General features: G+C 52.5%; 36 non-coding genes across 36 annotated transcripts; all 36 read right to left on the reverse strand.

Moving 5' to 3' along the window:
• Positions 1 to 34: 34 nt before the first annotated feature.
• Trnak-uuu (transfer RNA lysine (anticodon UUU)) lies at positions 35 to 107 on the reverse strand. Its single transcript has one exon. It is a non-coding gene; the product is annotated as a tRNA-Lys (tRNA).
• Positions 108 to 777: 670 nt separating this feature from the next.
• On the reverse strand, positions 778 to 850 carry Trnam-cau (transfer RNA methionine (anticodon CAU)). The gene has a single exon. It is a non-coding gene; the product is annotated as a tRNA-Met (tRNA).
• A 958-nt stretch (positions 851 to 1,808) lies between these two features.
• Trnas-aga (transfer RNA serine (anticodon AGA)) lies at positions 1,809 to 1,890 on the reverse strand. The gene has a single exon. It is a non-coding gene; the product is annotated as a tRNA-Ser (tRNA).
• A 145-nt stretch (positions 1,891 to 2,035) lies between these two features.
• Positions 2,036 to 2,108, reverse strand: Trnak-uuu (transfer RNA lysine (anticodon UUU)). Its single transcript has one exon. It is a non-coding gene; the product is annotated as a tRNA-Lys (tRNA).
• A 670-nt stretch (positions 2,109 to 2,778) lies between these two features.
• On the reverse strand, positions 2,779 to 2,851 carry Trnam-cau (transfer RNA methionine (anticodon CAU)). The gene has a single exon. It is a non-coding gene; the product is annotated as a tRNA-Met (tRNA).
• A 955-nt stretch (positions 2,852 to 3,806) lies between these two features.
• Trnas-aga (transfer RNA serine (anticodon AGA)) lies at positions 3,807 to 3,888 on the reverse strand. Its single transcript has one exon. It is a non-coding gene; the product is annotated as a tRNA-Ser (tRNA).
• A 145-nt stretch (positions 3,889 to 4,033) lies between these two features.
• Positions 4,034 to 4,106, reverse strand: Trnak-uuu (transfer RNA lysine (anticodon UUU)). Its single transcript has one exon. It is a non-coding gene; the product is annotated as a tRNA-Lys (tRNA).
• A 670-nt stretch (positions 4,107 to 4,776) lies between these two features.
• Trnam-cau (transfer RNA methionine (anticodon CAU)) lies at positions 4,777 to 4,849 on the reverse strand. The gene has a single exon. It is a non-coding gene; the product is annotated as a tRNA-Met (tRNA).
• Positions 4,850 to 5,805: 956 nt separating this feature from the next.
• On the reverse strand, positions 5,806 to 5,887 carry Trnas-aga (transfer RNA serine (anticodon AGA)). Its single transcript has one exon. It is a non-coding gene; the product is annotated as a tRNA-Ser (tRNA).
• An 812-nt stretch (positions 5,888 to 6,699) lies between these two features.
• On the reverse strand, positions 6,700 to 6,781 carry Trnas-aga (transfer RNA serine (anticodon AGA)). The gene has a single exon. It is a non-coding gene; the product is annotated as a tRNA-Ser (tRNA).
• A 145-nt stretch (positions 6,782 to 6,926) lies between these two features.
• On the reverse strand, positions 6,927 to 6,999 carry Trnak-uuu (transfer RNA lysine (anticodon UUU)). The gene has a single exon. It is a non-coding gene; the product is annotated as a tRNA-Lys (tRNA).
• Positions 7,000 to 7,669: 670 nt separating this feature from the next.
• On the reverse strand, positions 7,670 to 7,742 carry Trnam-cau (transfer RNA methionine (anticodon CAU)). Its single transcript has one exon. It is a non-coding gene; the product is annotated as a tRNA-Met (tRNA).
• A 956-nt stretch (positions 7,743 to 8,698) lies between these two features.
• Trnas-aga (transfer RNA serine (anticodon AGA)) lies at positions 8,699 to 8,780 on the reverse strand. The gene has a single exon. It is a non-coding gene; the product is annotated as a tRNA-Ser (tRNA).
• Positions 8,781 to 8,925: 145 nt separating this feature from the next.
• On the reverse strand, positions 8,926 to 8,998 carry Trnak-uuu (transfer RNA lysine (anticodon UUU)). The gene has a single exon. It is a non-coding gene; the product is annotated as a tRNA-Lys (tRNA).
• A 670-nt stretch (positions 8,999 to 9,668) lies between these two features.
• Trnam-cau (transfer RNA methionine (anticodon CAU)) lies at positions 9,669 to 9,741 on the reverse strand. Its single transcript has one exon. It is a non-coding gene; the product is annotated as a tRNA-Met (tRNA).
• Positions 9,742 to 10,699: 958 nt separating this feature from the next.
• Trnas-aga (transfer RNA serine (anticodon AGA)) lies at positions 10,700 to 10,781 on the reverse strand. The gene has a single exon. It is a non-coding gene; the product is annotated as a tRNA-Ser (tRNA).
• A 145-nt stretch (positions 10,782 to 10,926) lies between these two features.
• On the reverse strand, positions 10,927 to 10,999 carry Trnak-uuu (transfer RNA lysine (anticodon UUU)). Its single transcript has one exon. It is a non-coding gene; the product is annotated as a tRNA-Lys (tRNA).
• A 670-nt stretch (positions 11,000 to 11,669) lies between these two features.
• Trnam-cau (transfer RNA methionine (anticodon CAU)) lies at positions 11,670 to 11,742 on the reverse strand. Its single transcript has one exon. It is a non-coding gene; the product is annotated as a tRNA-Met (tRNA).
• Positions 11,743 to 12,700: 958 nt separating this feature from the next.
• Positions 12,701 to 12,782, reverse strand: Trnas-aga (transfer RNA serine (anticodon AGA)). The gene has a single exon. It is a non-coding gene; the product is annotated as a tRNA-Ser (tRNA).
• Positions 12,783 to 12,927: 145 nt separating this feature from the next.
• Trnak-uuu (transfer RNA lysine (anticodon UUU)) lies at positions 12,928 to 13,000 on the reverse strand. The gene has a single exon. It is a non-coding gene; the product is annotated as a tRNA-Lys (tRNA).
• Positions 13,001 to 13,670: 670 nt separating this feature from the next.
• Positions 13,671 to 13,743, reverse strand: Trnam-cau (transfer RNA methionine (anticodon CAU)). The gene has a single exon. It is a non-coding gene; the product is annotated as a tRNA-Met (tRNA).
• Positions 13,744 to 14,699: 956 nt separating this feature from the next.
• On the reverse strand, positions 14,700 to 14,781 carry Trnas-aga (transfer RNA serine (anticodon AGA)). Its single transcript has one exon. It is a non-coding gene; the product is annotated as a tRNA-Ser (tRNA).
• Positions 14,782 to 14,926: 145 nt separating this feature from the next.
• Trnak-uuu (transfer RNA lysine (anticodon UUU)) lies at positions 14,927 to 14,999 on the reverse strand. Its single transcript has one exon. It is a non-coding gene; the product is annotated as a tRNA-Lys (tRNA).
• Positions 15,000 to 15,669: 670 nt separating this feature from the next.
• On the reverse strand, positions 15,670 to 15,742 carry Trnam-cau (transfer RNA methionine (anticodon CAU)). The gene has a single exon. It is a non-coding gene; the product is annotated as a tRNA-Met (tRNA).
• A 956-nt stretch (positions 15,743 to 16,698) lies between these two features.
• On the reverse strand, positions 16,699 to 16,780 carry Trnas-aga (transfer RNA serine (anticodon AGA)). The gene has a single exon. It is a non-coding gene; the product is annotated as a tRNA-Ser (tRNA).
• Positions 16,781 to 16,925: 145 nt separating this feature from the next.
• On the reverse strand, positions 16,926 to 16,998 carry Trnak-uuu (transfer RNA lysine (anticodon UUU)). The gene has a single exon. It is a non-coding gene; the product is annotated as a tRNA-Lys (tRNA).
• Positions 16,999 to 17,668: 670 nt separating this feature from the next.
• Trnam-cau (transfer RNA methionine (anticodon CAU)) lies at positions 17,669 to 17,741 on the reverse strand. Its single transcript has one exon. It is a non-coding gene; the product is annotated as a tRNA-Met (tRNA).
• Positions 17,742 to 18,696: 955 nt separating this feature from the next.
• On the reverse strand, positions 18,697 to 18,778 carry Trnas-aga (transfer RNA serine (anticodon AGA)). The gene has a single exon. It is a non-coding gene; the product is annotated as a tRNA-Ser (tRNA).
• A 145-nt stretch (positions 18,779 to 18,923) lies between these two features.
• On the reverse strand, positions 18,924 to 18,996 carry Trnak-uuu (transfer RNA lysine (anticodon UUU)). Its single transcript has one exon. It is a non-coding gene; the product is annotated as a tRNA-Lys (tRNA).
• Positions 18,997 to 19,666: 670 nt separating this feature from the next.
• Positions 19,667 to 19,739, reverse strand: Trnam-cau (transfer RNA methionine (anticodon CAU)). The gene has a single exon. It is a non-coding gene; the product is annotated as a tRNA-Met (tRNA).
• Positions 19,740 to 20,694: 955 nt separating this feature from the next.
• Trnas-aga (transfer RNA serine (anticodon AGA)) lies at positions 20,695 to 20,776 on the reverse strand. The gene has a single exon. It is a non-coding gene; the product is annotated as a tRNA-Ser (tRNA).
• Positions 20,777 to 20,921: 145 nt separating this feature from the next.
• Positions 20,922 to 20,994, reverse strand: Trnak-uuu (transfer RNA lysine (anticodon UUU)). Its single transcript has one exon. It is a non-coding gene; the product is annotated as a tRNA-Lys (tRNA).
• Positions 20,995 to 21,664: 670 nt separating this feature from the next.
• Trnam-cau (transfer RNA methionine (anticodon CAU)) lies at positions 21,665 to 21,737 on the reverse strand. The gene has a single exon. It is a non-coding gene; the product is annotated as a tRNA-Met (tRNA).
• Positions 21,738 to 22,693: 956 nt separating this feature from the next.
• Trnas-aga (transfer RNA serine (anticodon AGA)) lies at positions 22,694 to 22,775 on the reverse strand. Its single transcript has one exon. It is a non-coding gene; the product is annotated as a tRNA-Ser (tRNA).
• A 145-nt stretch (positions 22,776 to 22,920) lies between these two features.
• On the reverse strand, positions 22,921 to 22,993 carry Trnak-uuu (transfer RNA lysine (anticodon UUU)). Its single transcript has one exon. It is a non-coding gene; the product is annotated as a tRNA-Lys (tRNA).
• A 670-nt stretch (positions 22,994 to 23,663) lies between these two features.
• Trnam-cau (transfer RNA methionine (anticodon CAU)) lies at positions 23,664 to 23,736 on the reverse strand. The gene has a single exon. It is a non-coding gene; the product is annotated as a tRNA-Met (tRNA).
• Positions 23,737 to 24,341: the final 605 nt, after the last annotated feature.

Raw genomic sequence — 24,341 nt, forward strand, 5'->3', positions numbered from 1 at the left:
ACGAGACGAGCCATTACGGAAGCGTTAAAATCTTCGCCCGGACAGGGACTCGAACCCTGGACCCTTAGGTTAAAAGCCTAATGCTCTACCGACTGAGCTATCCGGGCTTTCGCTTGTTGTGGTTGGAGCGGTTTCAAGCAACGTGATTAAGTGGAAGGTGTGTGTAGGCTTCTGGCGCTACTGGCGACTGCACCGACTACTCACTGACGCTGGTAGCAGCCCAACAGCGGACCAGTGCCTCTTCTCCCTTTATTCCGGTGCTGACAGTAACTGCATCACGTGCCTGCTTTCCCCGATTGCGTTCGGTTGAAGCCAAGGAAGAAGGGCGACCAACGACAGTTCGAAGACCAAAACATGGAGCGTTGTGTGCGCAAATAGTTCCGTTCCGGTACCGGGAATCGAAGCCGGACCTGTTGAGTGAAAGCCAGGTATCCTAGCCACTAGACCACACAGGACTTGCTCTACAGCGGTGAGATTTACTCCGTCTCTTATTGTATTTTGTGCTGAATCTGGACTCAGTGCTGCTCTCTGCTTGCGATCATATCCGCGCCTACAGACCGGCATGGCGCACAGTTCAAAATTGACTGTCCATTGCTGTGTGCATCGCATTTTGCTTGTAACACGGAGGAGAAATATCAAAGTTGTTACGTCGTCATAATTGGAAGTAAACATTTTGACGCTGAGGCGTGGACTCCGTGTGGATAACGGACAACAGTTAAGTTCGTTTCCTAGCAACAGCAACGCCCTTAATGCAGTCATGATGTGCAGAAAATTGAATGCCCCGGGTGAGGATCGAACTCACGACCTTAAGATTATGAGACTTACGCGCTGCCTACTGCGCTACCGAGGCACGCCGGAGACGACCTCGCAGGAAACTCGGTAAGTCTCACATATTAGAGATAGACAGTTTGCGCTTTCTGAAGAATCTGTTGTCTTGCTACACGTGCTGTCCCGACTCTCTAGATTAAACTGCAGCCGCAGCTATACAGCTATAAGGTCCTGAGGCTGACCCATCTCAAGCGAGCAATCCGCGCGGCAGCATTGTTGCCACAAGAGCAAAATAATGCATCGACCGGGAATCGTGCCGGCATACCTTAAGATTATGAGACTTAGGCGCTGCCTACTGCACTACTGAGTCACAAACCACTCAACTACAGATGCTCGACAAGCTACCCGTGCTTTCCAAGCAGCTGTCGGCAGGGAAACTGGGATTGCCACCCAGCGACGTCGAAAAAGGGGCTAAACTCGCGAAGTCCCCCACTACACTGCCTTAAAACGACCGTTCATCACTATCGTGTGAGTAACCTTGCGTCAGCGGCGACGAGTCTTGCCCAAAGACGTAGCGTGCTTGGAGGCGCTGCCCGAATGCGTGTGGATGCACCCTCCTACCTCGTAATGCGCCTGCAGCTCCTATAGCCGTGGGCCGCCGTCGGCGGGCGGGAAGCCGACACAGCGCGGCGTTGCGAGCAGCGGCAGTGCGGTGGTGTTGTACTGTTGAGCATAGTTGCCTTCCAAGCAGTTGATCCGGGTACGATTCCCGGCCACCGCAAGTGGCGCTAACTTTTCCGTATCATTATGTGGGCTCCTGCTGTTAAATTAAGGTTTTTTTTTTTTTTCGTCGTTGCACCATCCTGTAGTATGTCCCGACTTGTCCCGACTTTGCTCGGCTGACGCGAAAGCTGACGCTTGGAAATCGCCCTTATCTAAAGGACAGGCACTATAAACGGCTGTGAGAGGTGAGGTGTGGCGAGGTACCAAAACGCGATATTTTCTGCTTCTTCTTCCAAAACAAGAAAAGAAAAATCGGACGCAGTCGGTAGGACTCGAACCTACGCTCCCAGAGGGAATCTGATTTCTAGTCAGACGCCTTAACCACTCGGCCACGACTGCTTGTCCAACATGTGCCCCTCGAATCGTGAAAAACCCGACCGGTTGCGTCTGCGCAGAATGCCGACAGGAAACGTAAAACCGTGCACTGATTACGACAGGGCTACTATCGCTACGAGACGAGCCATTATGGAAGCGTTAAAATCTTCGCGCGGACAGGGACTCGAACCCTGGACCCTTAGGTTAAAAGCCTAATGCTCTACCGACTGAGCTATCCGGGCTTTCGCTTGTTGTGGTTGGAGCGGTTTCAAGCAACGTGATTAAGTGGAAGGTGTGTGTAGGCTTCTGGCGCTACTGGCGACTGCACCGACTACTCACTGACGCTGGTAGCTGCCCAACAGCGGACCAGTGCCTCTTCTCCCTTTATTCCGGTGCTGACAGTAACTGCATCACGTGCCTGCTTTCCCCGATTGCGTTCGGTTGAAGCCAAGGAAGAAGGGCGACCAACGACAGTTCGAAGACCAAAACATGGAGCGTTGTGTGCGCAAATAGTTCCGTTCCGGTACCGGGAATCGAAGCCGGACCTGTTGAGTGAAAGCCAGGTATCCTAGCCACTAGACCACACAGGACTTGCTCTACAGCGGTGAGATTTACTCCGTCTCTTATTGTATTTTGTGCTGAATCTGGACTCAGTGCTGTTCTCTGCTTGCGATCATATCCGCGCCTACAGACCGGCATGGCGCACAGTTCAAAATTGACTGTCCATTGCTGTGTGCATCGCATTTTGCTTGTAACACGGAGGAGAAATATCAAAGTTGTTACGTCGTCATAATTGGAAGTAAACATTTTGACGCTGAGGCGTGGACTCCGTGTGGATAACGGACAACAGTTAAGTTCGTTTCCTAGCAACAGCAACGCCCTTAATGCAGTCATGATGTGCAGAAAATTGAATGCCCCGGGTGAGGATCGAACTCACGACCTTAAGATTATGAGACTTACGCGCTGCCTACTGCGCTACCGAGGCACGCCGGAGACGACCTCGCAGGAAACTCGGTAAGTCTCACATATTAGAGATAGACAGTTTGCGCTTTCTGAAGAATCTGTTGTCTTGCTACACGTGCTGTCCCGACTCTCTAGATTAAACTGCAGCCGCAGCTATACAGCTATAAGGTCCTGAGGCTGACCCATCTCAAGCGAGCAATCCGCGCGGCAGCATTGTTGCCACAAGAGCAAAATAATGCATCGACCGGGAATCGTGCCGGCATACCTTAAGATTATGAGACTTAGGCGCTGCCTACTGCACTACTGAGTCACAAACCACTCAACTACAGATGCTCGACAAGCTACCCGTGCTTTCCAAGCAGCTGTCGGCAGGGAAACTGGGATTGCCACCCAGCGACGTCGAAAAAGGGGCTAAACTCGCGAAGTCCCCCACTACACTGCCTTAAAACGACCGTTCATCACTATCGTGTGAGTAACCTTGCGTCAGCGGCGACGAGTCTTGCCCAAAGACGTAGCGTGCTTGGAGGCGCTGCCCGAATGCGTGTGGATGCACCCTCCTACCTCGTAATGCGCCTGCAGCTCCTATAGCCGTGGGCCGCCGTCGGCGGGCGGGAAGCCGACACAGCGCGGCGTTGCGAGCAGCGGCAGTGCGGTGGTGTTGTACTGTTGAGCATAGTTGCCTTCCAAGCAGTTGATCCGGGTACGATTCCCGGCCACCGCAAGTGGCGCTAACTTTTCCGTATCATTATGTGGGCTCCTGCTGTTAAATTAAGGTTTTTTTTTTTCGTCGTTGCACCATCCTGTAGTATGTCCCGACTTGTCCCGACTTTGCTCGGCTGACGCGAAAGCTGACGCTTGGAAATCGCCCTTATCTAAAGGACAGGCACTATAAACGGCTGTGAGAGGTGAGGTGTGGCGAGGTACCAAAACGCGATATTTTCTGCTTCTTCTTCCAAAACAAGAAAAGAAAAATCGGACGCAGTCGGTAGGACTCGAACCTACGCTCCCAGAGGGAATCTGATTTCTAGTCAGACGCCTTAACCACTCGGCCACGACTGCTTGTCCAACAGGTGCCCCTCGAATCGTGAAAAACCCGACCGGTTGCGTCTGCGCAGAATGCCGACAGGAAACGTAAAACCGTGCACTGATTACGACAGGGCTACTATCGCTACGAGACGAGCCATTATGGAAGCGTTAAAATCTTCGCGCGGACAGGGACTCGAACCCTGGACCCTTAGGTTAAAAGCCTAATGCTCTACCGACTGAGCTATCCGGGCTTTCGCTTGTTGTGGTTGGAGCGGTTTCAAGCAACGTGATTAAGTGGAAGGTGTGTGTAGGCTTCTGGCGCTACTGGCGACTGCACCGACTACTCACTGACGCTGGTAGCAGCCCAACAGCGGACCAGTGCCTCTTCTCCCTTTATTCCGGTGCTGACAGTAACTGCATCACGTGCCTGCTTTCCCCGATTGCGTTCGGTTGAAGCCAAGGAAGAAGGGCGACCAACGACAGTTCGAAGACCAAAACATGGAGCGTTGTGTGCGCAAATAGTTCCGTTCCGGTACCGGGAATCGAAGCCGGACCTGTTGAGTGAAAGCCAGGTATCCTAGCCACTAGACCACACAGGACTTGCTCTACAGCGGTGAGATTTACTCCGTCTCTTATTGTATTTTGTGCTGAATCTGGACTCAGTGCTGTTCTCTGCTTGCGATCATATCCGCGCCTACAGACCGGCATGGCGCACAGTTCAAAATTGACTGTCCATTGCTGTGTGCATCGCATTTTGCTTGTAACACGGAGGAGAAATATCAAAGTTGTTACGTCGTCATAATTGGAAGTAAACATTTTGACGCTGAGGCGTGGACTCCGTGTGGATAACGGACAACAGTTAAGTTCGTTTCCTAGCAACAGCAACGCCCTTAATGCAGTCATGATGTGCAGAAAATTGAATGCCCCGGGTGAGGATCGAACTCACGACCTTAAGATTATGAGACTTACGCGCTGCCTACTGCGCTACCGAGGCACGCCGGAGACGACCTCGCAGGAAACTCGGTAAGTCTCACATATTAGAGATAGACAGTTTGCGCTTTCTGAAGAATCTGTTGTCTTGCTACACGTGCTGTCCCGACTCTCTAGATTAAACTGCAGCCGCAGCTATACAGCTATAAGGTCCTGAGGCTGACCCATCTCAAGCGAGCAATCCGCGCGGCAGCATTGTTGCCACAAGAGCAAAATAATGCATCGACCGGGAATCGTGCCGGCATACCTTAAGATTATGAGACTTAGGCGCTGCCTACTGCACTACTGAGTCACAAACCACTCAACTACAGATGCTCGACAAGCTACCCGTGCTTTCCAAGCAGCTGTCGGCAGGGAAACTGGGATTGCCACCCAGCGACGTCGAAAAAGGGGCTAAACTCGCGAAGTCCCCCACTACACTGCCTTAAAACGACCGTTCATCACTATCGTGTGAGTAACCTTGCGTCAGCGGCGACGAGTCTTGCCCAAAGACGTAGCGTGCTTGGAGGCGCTGCCCGAATGGGTGTGGATGCACCCTCCTACCTCGTAATGCGCCTGCAGCTCCTATAGCCGTGGGCCGCCGTCGGCGGGCGGGAAGCCGACACAGCGCGGCGTTGCGAGCAGCGGCAGTGCGGTGGTGTTGTACTGTTGAGCATAGTTGCCTTCCAAGCAGTTGATCCGGGTACGATTCCCGGCCACCGCAAGTGGCGCTAACTTTTCCGTATCATTATGTGGGCTCCTGCTGTTAAATTAAGGTTTTTTTTTTTTCGTCGTTGCACCATCCTGTAGTATGTCCCGACTTGTCCCGACTTTGCTCGGCTGACGCGAAAGCTGACGCTTGGAAATCGCCCTTATCTAAAGGACAGGCACTATAAACGGCTGTGAGAGGTGAGGTGTGGCGAGGTACCAAAACGCGATATTTTCTGCTTCTTCTTCCAAAACAAGAAAAGAAAAATCGGACGCAGTCGGTAGGACTCGAACCTACGCTCCCAGAGGGAATCTGATTTCTAGTCAGACGCCTTAACCACTCGGCCACGACTGCTTGTCCAACAGGTGCCCCTCGAATCGTGAAAAACCCGACCGGTTGCGTCTGCGCAGAATGCAAAATAATGCATCGACCGGGAATCGTGCCGGCATACCTTAAGATTATGAGACTTAGGCGCTGCCTACTGCACTACTGAGTCACAAACCACTCAACTACAGATGCTCGACAAGCTACCCGTGCTTTCCAAGCAGCTGTCGGCAGGGAAACTGGGATTGCCACCCAGCGACGTCGAAAAAGGGGCTAAACTCGCGAAGTCCCCCACTACACTGCCTTAAAACGACCGTTCATCACTATCGTGTGAGTAACCTTGCGTCAGCGGCGACGAGTCTTGCCCAAAGACGTAGCGTGCTTGGAGGCGCTGCCCGAATGCGTGTGGATGCACCCTCCTACCTCGTAATGCGCCTGCAGCTCCTATAGCCGTGGGCCGCCGTCGGCGGGCGGGAAGCCGACACAGCGCGGCGTTGCGAGCAGCGGCAGTGCGGTGGTGTTGTACTGTTGAGCATAGTTGCCTTCCAAGCAGTTGATCCGGGTACGATTCCCGGCCACCGCAAGTGGCGCTAACTTTTCCGTATCATTATGTGGGCTCCTGCTGTTAAATTAAGGTTTTTTTTTTTTTTCGTCGTTGCACCATCCTGTAGTATGTCCCGACTTGTCCCGACTTTGCTCGGCTGACGCGAAAGCTGACGCTTGGAAATCGCCCTTATCTAAAGGACAGGCACTATAAACGGCTGTGAGAGGTGAGGTGTGGCGAGGTACCAAAACGCGATATTTTCTGCTTCTTCTTCCAAAACAAGAAAAGAAAAATCGGACGCAGTCGGTAGGACTCGAACCTACGCTCCCAGAGGGAATCTGATTTCTAGTCAGACGCCTTAACCACTCGGCCACGACTGCTTGTCCAACAGGTGCCCCTCGAATCGTGAAAAACCCGACCGGTTGCGTCTGCGCAGAATGCCGACAGGAAACGTAAAACCGTGCACTGATTACGACAGGGCTACTATCGCTACGAGACGAGCCATTATGGAAGCGTTAAAATCTTCGCGCGGACAGGGACTCGAACCCTGGACCCTTAGGTTAAAAGCCTAATGCTCTACCGACTGAGCTATCCGGGCTTTCGCTTGTTGTGGTTGGAGCGGTTTCAAGCAACGTGATTAAGTGGAAGGTGTGTGTAGGCTTCTGGCGCTACTGGCGACTGCACCGACTACTCACTGACGCTGGTAGCAGCCCAACAGCGGACCAGTGCCTCTTCTCCCTTTATTCCGGTGCTGACAGTAACTGCATCACGTGCCTGCTTTCCCCGATTGCGTTCGGTTGAAGCCAAGGAAGAAGGGCGACCAACGACAGTTCGAAGACCAAAACATGGAGCGTTGTGTGCGCAAATAGTTCCGTTCCGGTACCGGGAATCGAAGCCGGACCTGTTGAGTGAAAGCCAGGTATCCTAGCCACTAGACCACACAGGACTTGCTCTACAGCGGTGAGATTTACTCCGTCTCTTATTGTATTTTGTGCTGAATCTGGACTCAGTGCTGTTCTCTGCTTGCGATCATATCCGCGCCTACAGACCGGCATGGCGCACAGTTCAAAATTGACTGTCCATTGCTGTGTGCATCGCATTTTGCTTGTAACACGGAGGAGAAATATCAAAGTTGTTACGTCGTCATAATTGGAAGTAAACATTTTGACGCTGAGGCGTGGACTCCGTGTGGATAACGGACAACAGTTAAGTTCGTTTCCTAGCAACAGCAACGCCCTTAATGCAGTCATGATGTGCAGAAAATTGAATGCCCCGGGTGAGGATCGAACTCACGACCTTAAGATTATGAGACTTACGCGCTGCCTACTGCGCTACCGAGGCACGCCGGAGACGACCTCGCAGGAAACTCGGTAAGTCTCACATATTAGAGATAGACAGTTTGCGCTTTCTGAAGAATCTGTTGTCTTGCTACACGTGCTGTCCCGACTCTCTAGATTAAACTGCAGCCGCAGCTATACAGCTATAAGGTCCTGAGGCTGACCCATCTCAAGCGAGCAATCCGCGCGGCAGCATTGTTGCCACAAGAGCAAAATAATGCATCGACCGGGAATCGTGCCGGCATACCTTAAGATTATGAGACTTAGGCGCTGCCTACTGCACTACTGAGTCACAAACCACTCAACTACAGATGCTCGACAAGCTACCCGTGCTTTCCAAGCAGCTGTCGGCAGGGAAACTGGGATTGCCACCCAGCGACGTCGAAAAAGGGGCTAAACTCGCGAAGTCCCCCACTACACTGCCTTAAAACGACCGTTCATCACTATCGTGTGAGTAACCTTGCGTCAGCGGCGACGAGTCTTGCCCAAAGACGTAGCGTGCTTGGAGGCGCTGCCCGAATGCGTGTGGATGCACCCTCCTACCTCGTAATGCGCCTGCAGCTCCTATAGCCGTGGGCCGCCGTCGGCGGGCGGGAAGCCGACACAGCGCGGCGTTGCGAGCAGCGGCAGTGCGGTGGTGTTGTACTGTTGAGCATAGTTGCCTTCCAAGCAGTTGATCCGGGTACGATTCCCGGCCACCGCAAGTGGCGCTAACTTTTCCGTATCATTATGTGGGCTCCTGCTGTTAAATTAAGGTTTTTTTTTTTTCGTCGTTGCACCATCCTGTAGTATGTCCCGACTTGTCCCGACTTTGCTCGGCTGACGCGAAAGCTGACGCTTGGAAATCGCCCTTATCTAAAGGACAGGCACTATAAACGGCTGTGAGAGGTGAGGTGTGGCGAGGTACCAAAACGCGATATTTTCTGCTTCTTCTTCCAAAACAAGAAAAGAAAAATCGGACGCAGTCGGTAGGACTCGAACCTACGCTCCCAGAGGGAATCTGATTTCTAGTCAGACGCCTTAACCACTCGGCCACGACTGCTTGTCCAACAGGTGCCCCTCGAATCGTGAAAAACCCGACCGGTTGCGTCTGCGCAGAATGCCGACAGGAAACGTAAAACCGTGCACTGATTACGACAGGGCTACTATCGCTACGAGACGAGCCATTATGGAAGCGTTAAAATCTTCGCGCGGACAGGGACTCGAACCCTGGACCCTTAGGTTAAAAGCCTAATGCTCTACCGACTGAGCTATCCGGGCTTTCGCTTGTTGTGGTTGGAGCGGTTTCAAGCAACGTGATTAAGTGGAAGGTGTGTGTAGGCTTCTGGCGCTACTGGCGACTGCACCGACTACTCACTGACGCTGGTAGCTGCCCAACAGCGGACCAGTGCCTCTTCTCCCTTTATTCCGGTGCTGACAGTAACTGCATCACGTGCCTGCTTTCCCCGATTGCGTTCGGTTGAAGCCAAGGAAGAAGGGCGACCAACGACAGTTCGAAGACCAAAACATGGAGCGTTGTGTGCGCAAATAGTTCCGTTCCGGTACCGGGAATCGAAGCCGGACCTGTTGAGTGAAAGCCAGGTATCCTAGCCACTAGACCACACAGGACTTGCTCTACAGCGGTGAGATTTACTCCGTCTCTTATTGTATTTTGTGCTGAATCTGGACTCAGTGCTGTTCTCTGCTTGCGATCATATCCGCGCCTACAGACCGGCATGGCGCACAGTTCAAAATTGACTGTCCATTGCTGTGTGCATCGCATTTTGCTTGTAACACGGAGGAGAAATATCAAAGTTGTTACGTCGTCATAATTGGAAGTAAACATTTTGACGCTGAGGCGTGGACTCCGTGTGGATAACGGACAACAGTTAAGTTCGTTTCCTAGCAACAGCAACGCCCTTAATGCAGTCATGATGTGCAGAAAATTGAATGCCCCGGGTGAGGATCGAACTCACGACCTTAAGATTATGACACTTACGCGCTGCCTACTGCGCTACCGAGCCACGCCGGAGACGACCTCGCAGGAAACTCGGTAAGTCTCACATATTAGAGATAGACAGTTTGCGCTTTCTGAAGAATCTGTTGTCTTGCTACACGTGCTGTCCCGACTCTCTAGATTAAACTGCAGCCGCAGCTATACAGCTATAAGGTCCTGAGGCTGACCCATCTCAAGCGAGCAATCCGCGCGGCAGCATTGTTGCCACAAGAGCAAAATAATGCATCGACCGGGAATCGTGCCGGCATACCTTAAGATTATGAGACTTAGGCGCTGCCTACTGCACTACTGAGTCACAAACCACTCAACTACAGATGCTCGACAAGCTACCCGTGCTTTCCAAGCAGCTGTCGGCAGGGAAACTGGGATTGCCACCCAGCGACGTCGAAAAAGGGGCTAAACTCGCGAAGTCCCCCACTACACTGCCTTAAAACGACCGTTCATCACTATCGTGTGAGTAACCTTGCGTCAGCGGCGACGAGTCTTGCCCAAAGACGTAGCGTGCTTGGAGGCGCTGCCCGAATGCGTGTGGATGCACCCTCCTACCTCGTAATGCGCCTGCAGCTCCTATAGCCGTGGGCCGCCGTCGGCGGGCGGGAAGCCGACACAGCGCGGCGTTGCGAGCAGCGGCAGTGCGGTGGTGTTGTACTGTTGAGCATAGTTGCCTTCCAAGCAGTTGATCCGGGTACGATTCCCGGCCACCGCAAGTGGCGCTAACTTTTCCGTATCATTATGTGGGCTCCTGCTGTTAAATTAAGGTTTTTTTTTTTTTTCGTCGTTGCACCATCCTGTAGTATGTCCCGACTTGTCCCGACTTTGCTCGGCTGACGCGAAAGCTGACGCTTGGAAATCGCCCTTATCTAAAGGACAGGCACTATAAACGGCTGTGAGAGGTGAGGTGTGGCGAGGTACCAAAACGCGATATTTTCTGCTTCTTCTTCCAAAACAAGAAAAGAAAAATCGGACGCAGTCGGTAGGACTCGAACCTACGCTCCCAGAGGGAATCTGATTTCTAGTCAGACGCCTTAACCACTCGGCCACGACTGCTTGTCCAACAGGTGCCCCTCGAATCGTGAAAAACCCGACCGGTTGCGTCTGCGCAGAATGCCGACAGGAAACGTAAAACCGTGCACTGATTACGACAGGGCTACTATCGCTACGAGACGAGCCATTATGGAAGCGTTAAAATCTTCGCGCGGACAGGGACTCGAACCCTGGACCCTTAGGTTAAAAGCCTAATGCTCTACCGACTGAGCTATCCGGGCTTTCGCTTGTTGTGGTTGGAGCGGTTTCAAGCAACGTGATTAAGTGGAAGGTGTGTGTAGGCTTCTGGCGCTACTGGCGACTGCACCGACTACTCACTGACGCTGGTAGCAGCCCAACAGCGGACCAGTGCCTCTTCTCCCTTTATTCCGGTGCTGACAGTAACTGCATCACGTGCCTGCTTTCCCCGATTGCGTTCGGTTGAAGCCAAGGAAGAAGGGCGACCAACGACAGTTCGAAGACCAAAACATGGAGCGTTGTGTGCGCAAATAGTTCCGTTCCGGTACCGGGAATCGAAGCCGGACCTGTTGAGTGAAAGCCAGGTATCCTAGCCACTAGACCACACAGGACTTGCTCTACAGCGGTGAGATTTACTCCGTCTCTTATTGTATTTTGTGCTGAATCTGGACTCAGTGCTGTTCTCTGCTTGCGATCATATCCGCGCCTACAGACCGGCATGGCGCACAGTTCAAAATTGACTGTCCATTGCTGTGTGCATCGCATTTTGCTTGTAACACGGAGGAGAAATATCAAAGTTGTTACGTCGTCATAATTGGAAGTAAACATTTTGACGCTGAGGCGTGGACTCCGTGTGGATAACGGACAACAGTTAAGTTCGTTTCCTAGCAACAGCAACGCCCTTAATGCAGTCATGATGTGCAGAAAATTGAATGCCCCGGGTGAGGATCGAACTCACGACCTTAAGATTATGAGACTTACGCGCTGCCTACTGCGCTACCGAGGCACGCCGGAGACGACCTCGCAGGAAACTCGGTAAGTCTCACATATTAGAGATAGACAGTTTGCGCTTTCTGAAGAATCTGTTGTCTTGCTACACGTGCTGTCCCGACTCTCTAGATTAAACTGCAGCCGCAGCTATACAGCTATAAGGTCCTGAGGCTGACCCATCTCAAGCGAGCAATCCGCGCGGCAGCATTGTTGCCACAAGAGCAAAATAATGCATCGACCGGGAATCGTGCCGGCATACCTTAAGATTATGAGACTTAGGCGCTGCCTACTGCACTACTGAGTCACAAACCACTCAACTACAGATGCTCGACAAGCTACCCGTGCTTTCCAAGCAGCTGTCGGCAGGGAAACTGGGATTGCCACCCAGCGACGTCGAAAAAGGGGCTAAACTCGCGAAGTCCCCCACTACACTGCCTTAAAACGACCGTTCATCACTATCGTGTGAGTAACCTTGCGTCAGCGGCGACGAGTCTTGCCCAAAGACGTAGCGTGCTTGGAGGCGCTGCCCGAATGCGTGTGGATGCACCCTCCTACCTCGTAATGCGCCTGCAGCTCCTATAGCCGTGGGCCGCCGTCGGCGGGCGGGAAGCCGACACAGCGCGGCGTTGCGAGCAGCGGCAGTGCGGTGGTGTTGTACTGTTGAGCATAGTTGCCTTCCAAGCAGTTGATCCGGGTACGATTCCCGGCCACCGCAAGTGGCGCTAACTTTTCCGTATCATTATGTGGGCTCCTGCTGTTAAATTAAGGTTTTTTTTTTTTTTCGTCGTTGCACCATCCTGTAGTATGTCCCGACTTGTCCCGACTTTGCTCGGCTGACGCGAAAGCTGACGCTTGGAAATCGCCCTTATCTAAAGGACAGGCACTATAAACGGCTGTGAGAGGTGAGGTGTGGCGAGGTACCAAAACGCGATATTTTCTGCTTCTTCTTCCAAAACAAGAAAAGAAAAATCGGACGCAGTCGGTAGGACTCGAACCTACGCTCCCAGAGGGAATCTGATTTCTAGTCAGACGCCTTAACCACTCGGCCACGACTGCTTGTCCAACAGGTGCCCCTCGAATCGTGAAAAACCCGACCGGTTGCGTCTGCGCAGAATGCCGACAGGAAACGTAAAACCGTGCACTGATTACGACAGGGCTACTATCGCTACGAGACGAGCCATTATGGAAGCGTTAAAATCTTCGCGCGGACAGGGACTCGAACCCTGGACCCTTAGGTTAAAAGCCTAATGCTCTACCGACTGAGCTATCCGGGCTTTCGCTTGTTGTGGTTGGAGCGGTTTCAAGCAACGTGATTAAGTGGAAGGTGTGTGTAGGCTTCTGGCGCTACTGGCGACTGCACCGACTACTCACTGACGCTGGTAGCAGCCCAACAGCGGACCAGTGCCTCTTCTCCCTTTATTCCGGTGCTGACAGTAACTGCATCACGTGCCTGCTTTCCCCGATTGCGTTCGGTTGAAGCCAAGGAAGAAGGGCGACCAACGACAGTTCGAAGACCAAAACATGGAGCGTTGTGTGCGCAAATAGTTCCGTTCCGGTACCGGGAATCGAAGCCGGACCTGTTGAGTGAAAGCCAGGTATCCTAGCCACTAGACCACACAGGACTTGCTCTACAGCGGTGAGATTTACTCCGTCTCTTATTGTATTTTGTGCTGAATCTGGACTCAGTGCTGTTCTCTGCTTGCGATCATATCCGCGCCTACAGACCGGCATGGCGCACAGTTCAAAATTGACTGTCCATTGCTGTGTGCATCGCATTTTGCTTGTAACACGGAGGAGAAATATCAAAGTTGTTACGTCGTCATAATTGGAAGTAAACATTTTGACGCTGAGGCGTGGACTCCGTGTGGATAACGGACAACAGTTAAGTTCGTTTCCTAGCAACAGCAACGCCCTTAATGCAGTCATGATGTGCAGAAAATTGAATGCCCCGGGTGAGGATCGAACTCACGACCTTAAGATTATGAGACTTACGCGCTGCCTACTGCGCTACCGAGCCACGCCGGAGACGACCTCGCAGGAAACTCGGTAAGTCTCACATATTAGAGATAGACAGTTTGCGCTTTCTGAAGAATCTGTTGTCTTGCTACACGTGCTGTCCCGACTCTCTAGATTAAACTGCAGCCGCAGCTATACAGCTATAAGGTCCTGAGGCTGACCCATCTCAAGCGAGCAATCCGCGCGGCAGCATTGTTGCCACAAGAGCAAAATAATGCATCGACCGGGAATCGTGCCGGCATACCTTAAGATTATGAGACTTAGGCGCTGCCTACTGCACTACTGAGTCACAAACCACTCAACTACAGATGCTCGACAAGCTACCCGTGCTTTCCAAGCAGCTGTCGGCAGGGAAACTGGGATTGCCACCCAGCGACGTCGAAAAAGGGGCTAAACTCGCGAAGTCCCCCACTACACTGCCTTAAAACGACCGTTCATCACTATCGTGTGAGTAACCTTGCGTCAGCGGCGACGAGTCTTGCCCAAAGACGTAGCGTGCTTGGAGGCGCTGCCCGAATGCGTGTGGATGCACCCTCCTACCTCGTAATGCGCCTGCAGCTCCTATAGCCGTGGGCCGCCGTCGGCGGGCGGGAAGCCGACACAGCGCGGCGTTGCGAGCAGCGGCAGTGCGGTGGTGTTGTACTGTTGAGCATAGTTGCCTTCCAAGCAGTTGATCCGGGTACGATTCCCGGCCACCGCAAGTGGCGCTAACTTTTCCGTATCATTATGTGGGCTCCTGCTGTTAAATTAAGGTTTTTTTTTTTTCGTCGTTGCACCATCCTGTAGTATGTCCCGACTTGTCCCGACTTTGCTCGGCTGACGCGAAAGCTGACGCTTGGAAATCGCCCTTATCTAAAGGACAGGCACTATAAACGGCTGTGAGAGGTGAGGTGTGGCGAGGTACCAAAACGCGATATTTTCTGCTTCTTCTTCCAAAACAAGAAAAGAAAAATCGGACGCAGTCGGTAGGACTCGAACCTACGCTCCCAGAGGGAATCTGATTTCTAGTCAGACGCCTTAACCACTCGGCCACGACTGCTTGTCCAACAGGTGCCCCTCGAATCGTGAAAAACCCGACCGGTTGCGTCTGCGCAGAATGCCGACAGGAAACGTAAAACCGTGCACTGATTACGACAGGGCTACTATCGCTACGAGACGAGCCATTATGGAAGCGTTAAAATCTTCGCGCGGACAGGGACTCGAACCCTGGACCCTTAGGTTAAAAGCCTAATGCTCTACCGACTGAGCTATCCGGGCTTTCGCTTGTTGTGGTTGGAGCGGTTTCAAGCAACGTGATTAAGTGGAAGGTGTGTGTAGGCTTCTGGCGCTACTGGCGACTGCACCGACTACTCACTGACGCTGGTAGCAGCCCAACAGCGGACCAGTGCCTCTTCTCCCTTTATTCCGGTGCTGACAGTAACTGCATCACGTGCCTGCTTTCCCCGATTGCGTTCGGTTGAAGCCAAGGAAGAAGGGCGACCAACGACAGTTCGAAGACCAAAACATGGAGCGTTGTGTGCGCAAATAGTTCCGTTCCGGTACCGGGAATCGAAGCCGGACCTGTTGAGTGAAAGCCAGGTATCCTAGCCACTAGACCACACAGGACTTGCTCTACAGCGGTGAGATTTACTCCGTCTCTTATTGTATTTTGTGCTGAATCTGGACTCAGTGCTGTTCTCTGCTTGCGATCATATCCGCGCCTACAGACCGGCATGGCGCACAGTTCAAAATTGACTGTCCATTGCTGTGTGCATCGCATTTTGCTTGTAACACGGAGGAGAAATATCAAAGTTGTTACGTCGTCATAATTGGAAGTAAACATTTTGACGCTGAGGCGTGGACTCCGTGTGGATAACGGACAACAGTTAAGTTCGTTTCCTAGCAACAGCAACGCCCTTAATGCAGTCATGATGTGCAGAAAATTGAATGCCCCGGGTGAGGATCGAACTCACGACCTTAAGATTATGAGACTTACGCGCTGCCTACTGCGCTACCGAGCCACGCCGGAGACGACCTCGCAGGAAACTCGGTAAGTCTCACATATTAGAGATAGACAGTTTGCGCTTTCTGAAGAATCTGTTGTCTTGCTACACGTGCTGTCCCGACTCTCTAGATTAAACTGCAGCCGCAGCTATACAGCTATAAGGTCCTGAGGCTGACCCATCTCAAGCGAGCAATCCGCGCGGCAGCATTGTTGCCACAAGAGCAAAATAATGCATCGACCGGGAATCGTGCCGGCATACCTTAAGATTATGAGACTTAGGCGCTGCCTACTGCACTACTGAGTCACAAACCACTCAACTACAGATGCTCGACAAGCTACCCGTGCTTTCCAAGCAGCTGTCGGCAGGGAAACTGGGATTGCCACCCAGCGACGTCGAAAAAGGGGCTAAACTCGCGAAGTCCCCCACTACACTGCCTTAAAACGACCGTTCATCACTATCGTGTGAGTAACCTTGCGTCAGCGGCGACGAGTCTTGCCCAAAGACGTAGCGTGCTTGGAGGCGCTGCCCGAATGCGTGTGGATGCACCCTCCTACCTCGTAATGCGCCTGCAGCTCCTATAGCCGTGGGCCGCCGTCGGCGGGCGGGAAGCCGACACAGCGCGGCGTTGCGAGCAGCGGCAGTGCGGTGGTGTTGTACTGTTGAGCATAGTTGCCTTCCAAGCAGTTGATCCGGGTACGATTCCCGGCCACCGCAAGTGGCGCTAACTTTTCCGTATCATTATGTGGGCTCCTGCTGTTAAATTAAGGTTTTTTTTTTTTCGTCGTTGCACCATCCTGTAGTATGTCCCGACTTGTCCCGACTTTGCTCGGCTGACGCGAAAGCTGACGCTTGGAAATCGCCCTTATCTAAAGGACAGGCACTATAAACGGCTGTGAGAGGTGAGGTGTGGCGAGGTACCAAAACGCGATATTTTCTGCTTCTTCTTCCAAAACAAGAAAAGAAAAATCGGACGCAGTCGGTAGGACTCGAACCTACGCTCCCAGAGGGAATCTGATTTCTAGTCAGACGCCTTAACCACTCGGCCACGACTGCTTGTCCAACAGGTGCCCCTCGAATCGTGAAAAACCCGACCGGTTGCGTCTGCGCAGAATGCCGACAGGAAACGTAAAACCGTGCACTGATTACGACAGGGCTACTATCGCTACGAGACGAGCCATTATGGAAGCGTTAAAATCTTCGCGCGGACAGGGACTCGAACCCTGGACCCTTAGGTTAAAAGCCTAATGCTCTACCGACTGAGCTATCCGGGCTTTCGCTTGTTGTGGTTGGAGCGGTTTCAAGCAACGTGATTAAGTGGAAGGTGTGTGTAGGCTTCTGGCGCTACTGGCGACTGCACCGACTACTCACTGACGCTGGTAGCAGCCCAACAGCGGACCAGTGCCTCTTCTCCCTTTATTCCGGTGCTGACAGTAACTGCATCACGTGCCTGCTTTCCCCGATTGCGTTCGGTTGAAGCCAAGGAAGAAGGGCGACCAACGACAGTTCGAAGACCAAAACATGGAGCGTTGTGTGCGCAAATAGTTCCGTTCCGGTACCGGGAATCGAAGCCGGACCTGTTGAGTGAAAGCCAGGTATCCTAGCCACTAGACCACACAGGACTTGCTCTACAGCGGTGAGATTTACTCCGTCTCTTATTGTATTTTGTGCTGAATCTGGACTCAGTGCTGTTCTCTGCTTGCGATCATATCCGCGCCTACAGACCGGCATGGCGCACAGTTCAAAATTGACTGTCCATTGCTGTGTGCATCGCATTTTGCTTGTAACACGGAGGAGAAATATCAAAGTTGTTACGTCGTCATAATTGGAAGTAAACATTTTGACGCTGAGGCGTGGACTCCGTGTGGATAACGGACAACAGTTAAGTTCGTTTCCTAGCAACAGCAACGCCCTTAATGCAGTCATGATGTGCAGAAAATTGAATGCCCCGGGTGAGGATCGAACTCACGACCTTAAGATTATGAGACTTACGCGCTGCCTACTGCGCTACCGAGCCACGCCGGAGACGACCTCGCAGGAAACTCGGTAAGTCTCACATATTAGAGATAGACAGTTTGCGCTTTCTGAAGAATCTGTTGTCTTGCTACACGTGCTGTCCCGACTCTCTAGATTAAACTGCAGCCGCAGCTATACAGCTATAAGGTCCTGAGGCTGACCCATCTCAAGCGAGCAATCCGCGCGGCAGCATTGTTGCCACAAGAGCAAAATAATGCATCGACCGGGAATCGTGCCGGCAAACCTTAAGATTATGAGACTTAGGCGCTGCCTACTGCACTACTGAGTCACAAACCACTCAACTACAGATGCTCGACAAGCTACCCGTGCTTTCCAAGCAGCTGTCGGCAGGGAAACTGGGATTGCCACCCAGCGACGTCGAAAAAGGGGCTAAACTCGCGAAGTCCCCCACTACACTGCCTTAAAACGACCGTTCATCACTATCGTGTGAGTAACCTTGCGTCAGCGGCGACGAGTCTTGCCCAAAGACGTAGCGTGCTTGGAGGCGCTGCCCGAATGCGTGTGGATGCACCCTCCTACCTCGTAATGCGCCTGCAGCTCCTATAGCCGTGGGCCGCCGTCGGCGGGCGGGAAGCCGACACAGCGCGGCGTTGCGAGCAGCGGCAGTGCGGTGGTGTTGTACTGTTGAGCATAGTTGCCTTCCAAGCAGTTGATCCGGGTACGATTCCCGGCCACCGCAAGTGGCGCTAACTTTTCCGTATCATTATGTGGGCTCCTGCTGTTAAATTAAGGTTTTTTTTTTTCGTCGTTGCACCATCCTGTAGTATGTCCCGACTTGTCCCGACTTTGCTCGGCTGACGCGAAAGCTGACGCTTGGAAATCGCCCTTATCTAAAGGACAGGCACTATAAACGGCTGTGAGAGGTGAGGTGTGGCGAGGTACCAAAACGCGATATTTTCTGCTTCTTCTTCCAAAACAAGAAAAGAAAAATCGGACGCAGTCGGTAGGACTCGAACCTACGCTCCCAGAGGGAATCTGATTTCTAGTCAGACGCCTTAACCACTCGGCCACGACTGCTTGTCCAACAGGTGCCCCTCGAATCGTGAAAAACCCGACCGGTTGCGTCTGCGCAGAATGCCGACAGGAAACGTAAAACCGTGCACTGATTACGACAGGGCTACTATCGCTACGAGACGAGCCATTATGGAAGCGTTAAAATCTTCGCGCGGACAGGGACTCGAACCCTGGACCCTTAGGTTAAAAGCCTAATGCTCTACCGACTGAGCTATCCGGGCTTTCGCTTGTTGTGGTTGGAGCGGTTTCAAGCAACGTGATTAAGTGGAAGGTGTGTGTAGGCTTCTGGCGCTACTGGCGACTGCACCGACTACTCACTGACGCTGGTAGCAGCCCAACAGCGGACCAGTGCCTCTTCTCCCTTTATTCCGGTGCTGACAGTAACTGCATCACGTGCCTGCTTTCCCCGATTGCGTTCGGTTGAAGCCAAGGAAGAAGGGCGACCAACGACAGTTCGAAGACCAAAACATGGAGCGTTGTGTGCGCAAATAGTTCCGTTCCGGTACCGGGAATCGAAGCCGGACCTGTTGAGTGAAAGCCAGGTATCCTAGCCACTAGACCACACAGGACTTGCTCTACAGCGGTGAGATTTACTCCGTCTCTTATTGTATTTTGTGCTGAATCTGGACTCAGTGCTGTTCTCTGCTTGCGATCATATCCGCGCCTACAGACCGGCATGGCGCACAGTTCAAAATTGACTGTCCATTGCTGTGTGCATCGCATTTTGCTTGTAACACGGAGGAGAAATATCAAAGTTGTTACGTCGTCATAATTGGAAGTAAACATTTTGACGCTGAGGCGTGGACTCCGTGTGGATAACGGACAACAGTTAAGTTCGTTTCCTAGCAACAGCAACGCCCTTAATGCAGTCATGATGTGCAGAAAATTGAATGCCCCGGGTGAGGATCGAACTCACGACCTTAAGATTATGAGACTTACGCGCTGCCTACTGCGCTACCGAGGCACGCCGGAGACGACCTCGCAGGAAACTCGGTAAGTCTCACATATTAGAGATAGACAGTTTGCGCTTTCTGAAGAATCTGTTGTCTTGCTACACGTGCTGTCCCGACTCTCTAGATTAAACTGCAGCCGCAGCTATACAGCTATAAGGTCCTGAGGCTGACCCATCTCAAGCGAGCAATCCGCGCGGCAGCATTGTTGCCACAAGAGCAAAATAATGCATCGACCGGGAATCGTGCCGGCATACCTTAAGATTATGAGACTTAGGCGCTGCCTACTGCACTACTGAGTCACAAACCACTCAACTACAGATGCTCGACAAGCTACCCGTGCTTTCCAAGCAGCTGTCGGCAGGGAAACTGGGATTGCCACCCAGCGACGTCGAAAAAGGGGCTAAACTCGCGAAGTCCCCCACTACACTGCCTTAAAACGACCGTTCATCACTATCGTGTGAGTAACCTTGCGTCAGCGGCGACGAGTCTTGCCCAAAGACGTAGCGTGCTTGGAGGCGCTGCCCGAATGCGTGTGGATGCACCCTCCTACCTCGTAATGCGCCTGCAGCTCCTATAGCCGTGGGCCGCCGTCGGCGGGCGGGAAGCCGACACAGCGCGGCGTTGCGAGCAGCGGCAGTGCGGTGGTGTTGTACTGTTGAGCATAGTTGCCTTCCAAGCAGTTGATCCGGGTACGATTCCCGGCCACCGCAAGTGGCGCTAACTTTTCCGTATCATTATGTGGGCTCCTGCTGTTAAATTAAGGTTTTTTTTTTTCGTCGTTGCACCATCCTGTAGTATGTCCCGACTTGTCCCGACTTTGCTCGGCTGACGCGAAAGCTGACGCTTGGAAATCGCCCTTATCTAAAGGACAGGCACTATAAACGGCTGTGAGAGGTGAGGTGTGGCGAGGTACCAAAACGCGATATTTTCTGCTTCTTCTTCCAAAACAAGAAAAGAAAAATCGGACGCAGTCGGTAGGACTCGAACCTACGCTCCCAGAGGGAATCTGATTTCTAGTCAGACGCCTTAACCACTCGGCCACGACTGCTTGTCCAACAGGTGCCCCTCGAATCGTGAAAAACCCGACCGGTTGCGTCTGCGCAGAATGCCGACAGGAAACGTAAAACCGTGCACTGATTACGACAGGGCTACTATCGCTACGAGACGAGCCATTATGGAAGCGTTAAAATCTTCGCGCGGACAGGGACTCGAACCCTGGACCCTTAGGTTAAAAGCCTAATGCTCTACCGACTGAGCTATCCGGGCTTTCGCTTGTTGTGGTTGGAGCGGTTTCAAGCAACGTGATTAAGTGGAAGGTGTGTGTAGGCTTCTGGCGCTACTGGCGACTGCACCGACTACTCACTGACGCTGGTAGCAGCCCAACAGCGGACCAGTGCCTCTTCTCCCTTTATTCCGGTGCTGACAGTAACTGCATCACGTGCCTGCTTTCCCCGATTGCGTTCGGTTGAAGCCAAGGAAGAAGGGCGACCAACGACAGTTCGAAGACCAAAACATGGAGCGTTGTGTGCGCAAATAGTTCCGTTCCGGTACCGGGAATCGAAGCCGGACCTGTTGAGTGAAAGCCAGGTATCCTAGCCACTAGACCACACAGGACTTGCTCTACAGCGGTGAGATTTACTCCGTCTCTTATTGTATTTTGTGCTGAATCTGGACTCAGTGCTGTTCTCTGCTTGCGATCATATCCGCGCCTACAGACCGGCATGGCGCACAGTTCAAAATTGACTGTCCATTGCTGTGTGCATCGCATTTTGCTTGTAACACGGAGGAGAAATATCAAAGTTGTTACGTCGTCATAATTGGAAGTAAACATTTTGACGCTGAGGCGTGGACTCCGTGTGGATAACGGACAACAGTTAAGTTCGTTTCCTAGCAACAGCAACGCCCTTAATGCAGTCATGATGTGCAGAAAATTGAATGCCCCGGGTGAGGATCGAACTCACGACCTTAAGATTATGACACTTACGCGCTGCCTACTGCGCTACCGAGCCACGCCGGAGACGACCTCGCAGGAAACTCGGTAAGTCTCACATATTAGAGATAGACAGTTTGCGCTTTCTGAAGAATCTGTTGTCTTGCTACACGTGCTGTCCCGACTCTCTAGATTAAACTGCAGCCGCAGCTATACAGCTATAAGGTCCTGAGGCTGACCCATCTCAAGCGAGCAATCCGCGCGGCAGCATTGTTGCCACAAGAGCAAAATAATGCATCGACCGGGAATCGTGCCGGCATACCTTAAGATTATGAGACTTAGGCGCTGCCTACTGCACTACTGAGTCACAAACCACTCAACTACAGATGCTCGACAAGCTACCCGTGCTTTCCAAGCAGCTGTCGGCAGGGAAACTGGGATTGCCACCCAGCGACGTCGAAAAAGGGGCTAAACTCGCGAAGTCCCCCACTACACTGCCTTAAAACGACCGTTCATCACTATCGTGTGAGTAACCTTGCGTCAGCGGCGACGAGTCTTGCCCAAAGACGTAGCGTGCTTGGAGGCGCTGCCCGAATGCGTGTGGATGCACCCTCCTACCTCGTAATGCGCCTGCAGCTCCTATAGCCGTGGGCCGCCGTCGGCGGGCGGGAAGCCGACACAGCGCGGCGTTGCGAGCAGCGGCAGTGCGGTGGTGTTGTACTGTTGAGCATAGTTGCCTTCCAAGCAGTTGATCCGGGTACGATTCCCGGCCACCGCAAGTGGCGCTAACTTTTCCGTATCATTATGTGGGCTCCTGCTGTTAAATTAAGGTTTTTTTTTTTTCGTCGTTGCACCATCCTGTAGTATGTCCCGACTTGTCCCGACTTTGCTCGGCTGACGCGAAAGCTGACGCTTGGAAATCGCCCTTATCTAAAGGACAGGCACTATAAACGGCTGTGAGAGGTGAGGTGTGGCGAGGTACCAAAACGCGATATTTTCTGCTTCTTCTTCCAAAACAAGAAAAGAAAAATCGGACGCAGTCGGTAGGACTCGAACCTACGCTCCCAGAGGGAATCTGATTTCTAGTCAGACGCCTTAACCACTCGGCCACGACTGCTTGTCCAACAGGTGCCCCTCGAATCGTGAAAAACCCGACCGGTTGCGTCTGCGCAGAATGCCGACAGGAAACGTAAAACCGTGCACTGATTACGACAGGGCTACTATCGCTACGAGACGAGCCATTATGGAAGCGTTAAAATCTTCGCGCGGACAGGGACTCGAACCCTGGACCCTTAGGTTAAAAGCCTAATGCTCTACCGACTGAGCTATCCGGGCTTTCGCTTGTTGTGGTTGGAGCGGTTTCAAGCAACGTGATTAAGTGGAAGGTGTGTGTAGGCTTCTGGCGCTACTGGCGACTGCACCGACTACTCACTGACGCTGGTAGCAGCCCAACAGCGGACCAGTGCCTCTTCTCCCTTTATTCCGGTGCTGACAGTAACTGCATCACGTGCCTGCTTTCCCCGATTGCGTTCGGTTGAAGCCAAGGAAGAAGGGCGACCAACGACAGTTCGAAGACCAAAACATGGAGCGTTGTGTGCGCAAATAGTTCCGTTCCGGTACCGGGAATCGAAGCCGGACCTGTTGAGTGAAAGCCAGGTATCCTAGCCACTAGACCACACAGGACTTGCTCTACAGCGGTGAGATTTACTCCGTCTCTTATTGTATTTTGTGCTGAATCTGGACTCAGTGCTGTTCTCTGCTTGCGATCATATCCGAGCCTACAGACCGGCATGGCGCACAGTTCAAAATTGACTGTCCATTGCTGTGTGCATCGCATTTTGCTTGTAACACGGAGGAGAAATATCAAAGTTGTTACGTCGTCATAATTGGAAGTAAACATTTTGACGCTGAGGCGTGGACTCCGTGTGGATAACGGACAACAGTTAAGTTCGTTTCCTAGCAACAGCAACGCCCTTAATGCAGTCATGATGTGCAGAAAATTGAATGCCCCGGGTGAGGATCGAACTCACGACCTTAAGATTATGAGACTTACGCGCTGCCTACTGCGCTACCGAGGCACGCCGGAGACGACCTCGCAGGAAACTCGGTAAGTCTCACATATTAGAGATAGACAGTTTGCGCTTTCTGAAGAATCTGTTGTCTTGCTACACGTGCTGTCCCGACTCTCTAGATTAAACTGCAGCCGCAGCTATACAGCTATAAGGTCCTGAGGCTGACCCATCTCAAGCGAGCAATCCGCGCGGCAGCATTGTTGCCACAAGAGCAAAATAATGCATCGACCGGGAATCGTGCCGGCATACCTTAAGATTATGAGACTTAGGCGCTGCCTACTGCACTACTGAGTCACAAACCACTCAACTACAGATGCTCGACAAGCTACCCGTGCTTTCCAAGCAGCTGTCGGCAGGGAAACTGGGATTGCCACCCAGCGACGTCGAAAAAGGGGCTAAACTCGCGAAGTCCCCCACTACACTGCCTTAAAACGACCGTTCATCACTATCGTGTGAGTAACCTTGCGTCAGCGGCGACGAGTCTTGCCCAAAGACGTAGCGTGCTTGGAGGCGCTGCCCGAATGCGTGTGGATGCACCCTCCTACCTCGTAATGCGCCTGCAGCTCCTATAGCCGTGGGCCGCCGTCGGCGGGCGGGAAGCCGACACAGCG

This window comes from Schistocerca gregaria, chromosome 3 (assembly GCF_023897955.1).
Source record: "Schistocerca gregaria isolate iqSchGreg1 chromosome 3, iqSchGreg1.2, whole genome shotgun sequence".
Taxonomy (NCBI): domain Eukaryota; kingdom Metazoa; phylum Arthropoda; class Insecta; order Orthoptera; family Acrididae; genus Schistocerca; species Schistocerca gregaria.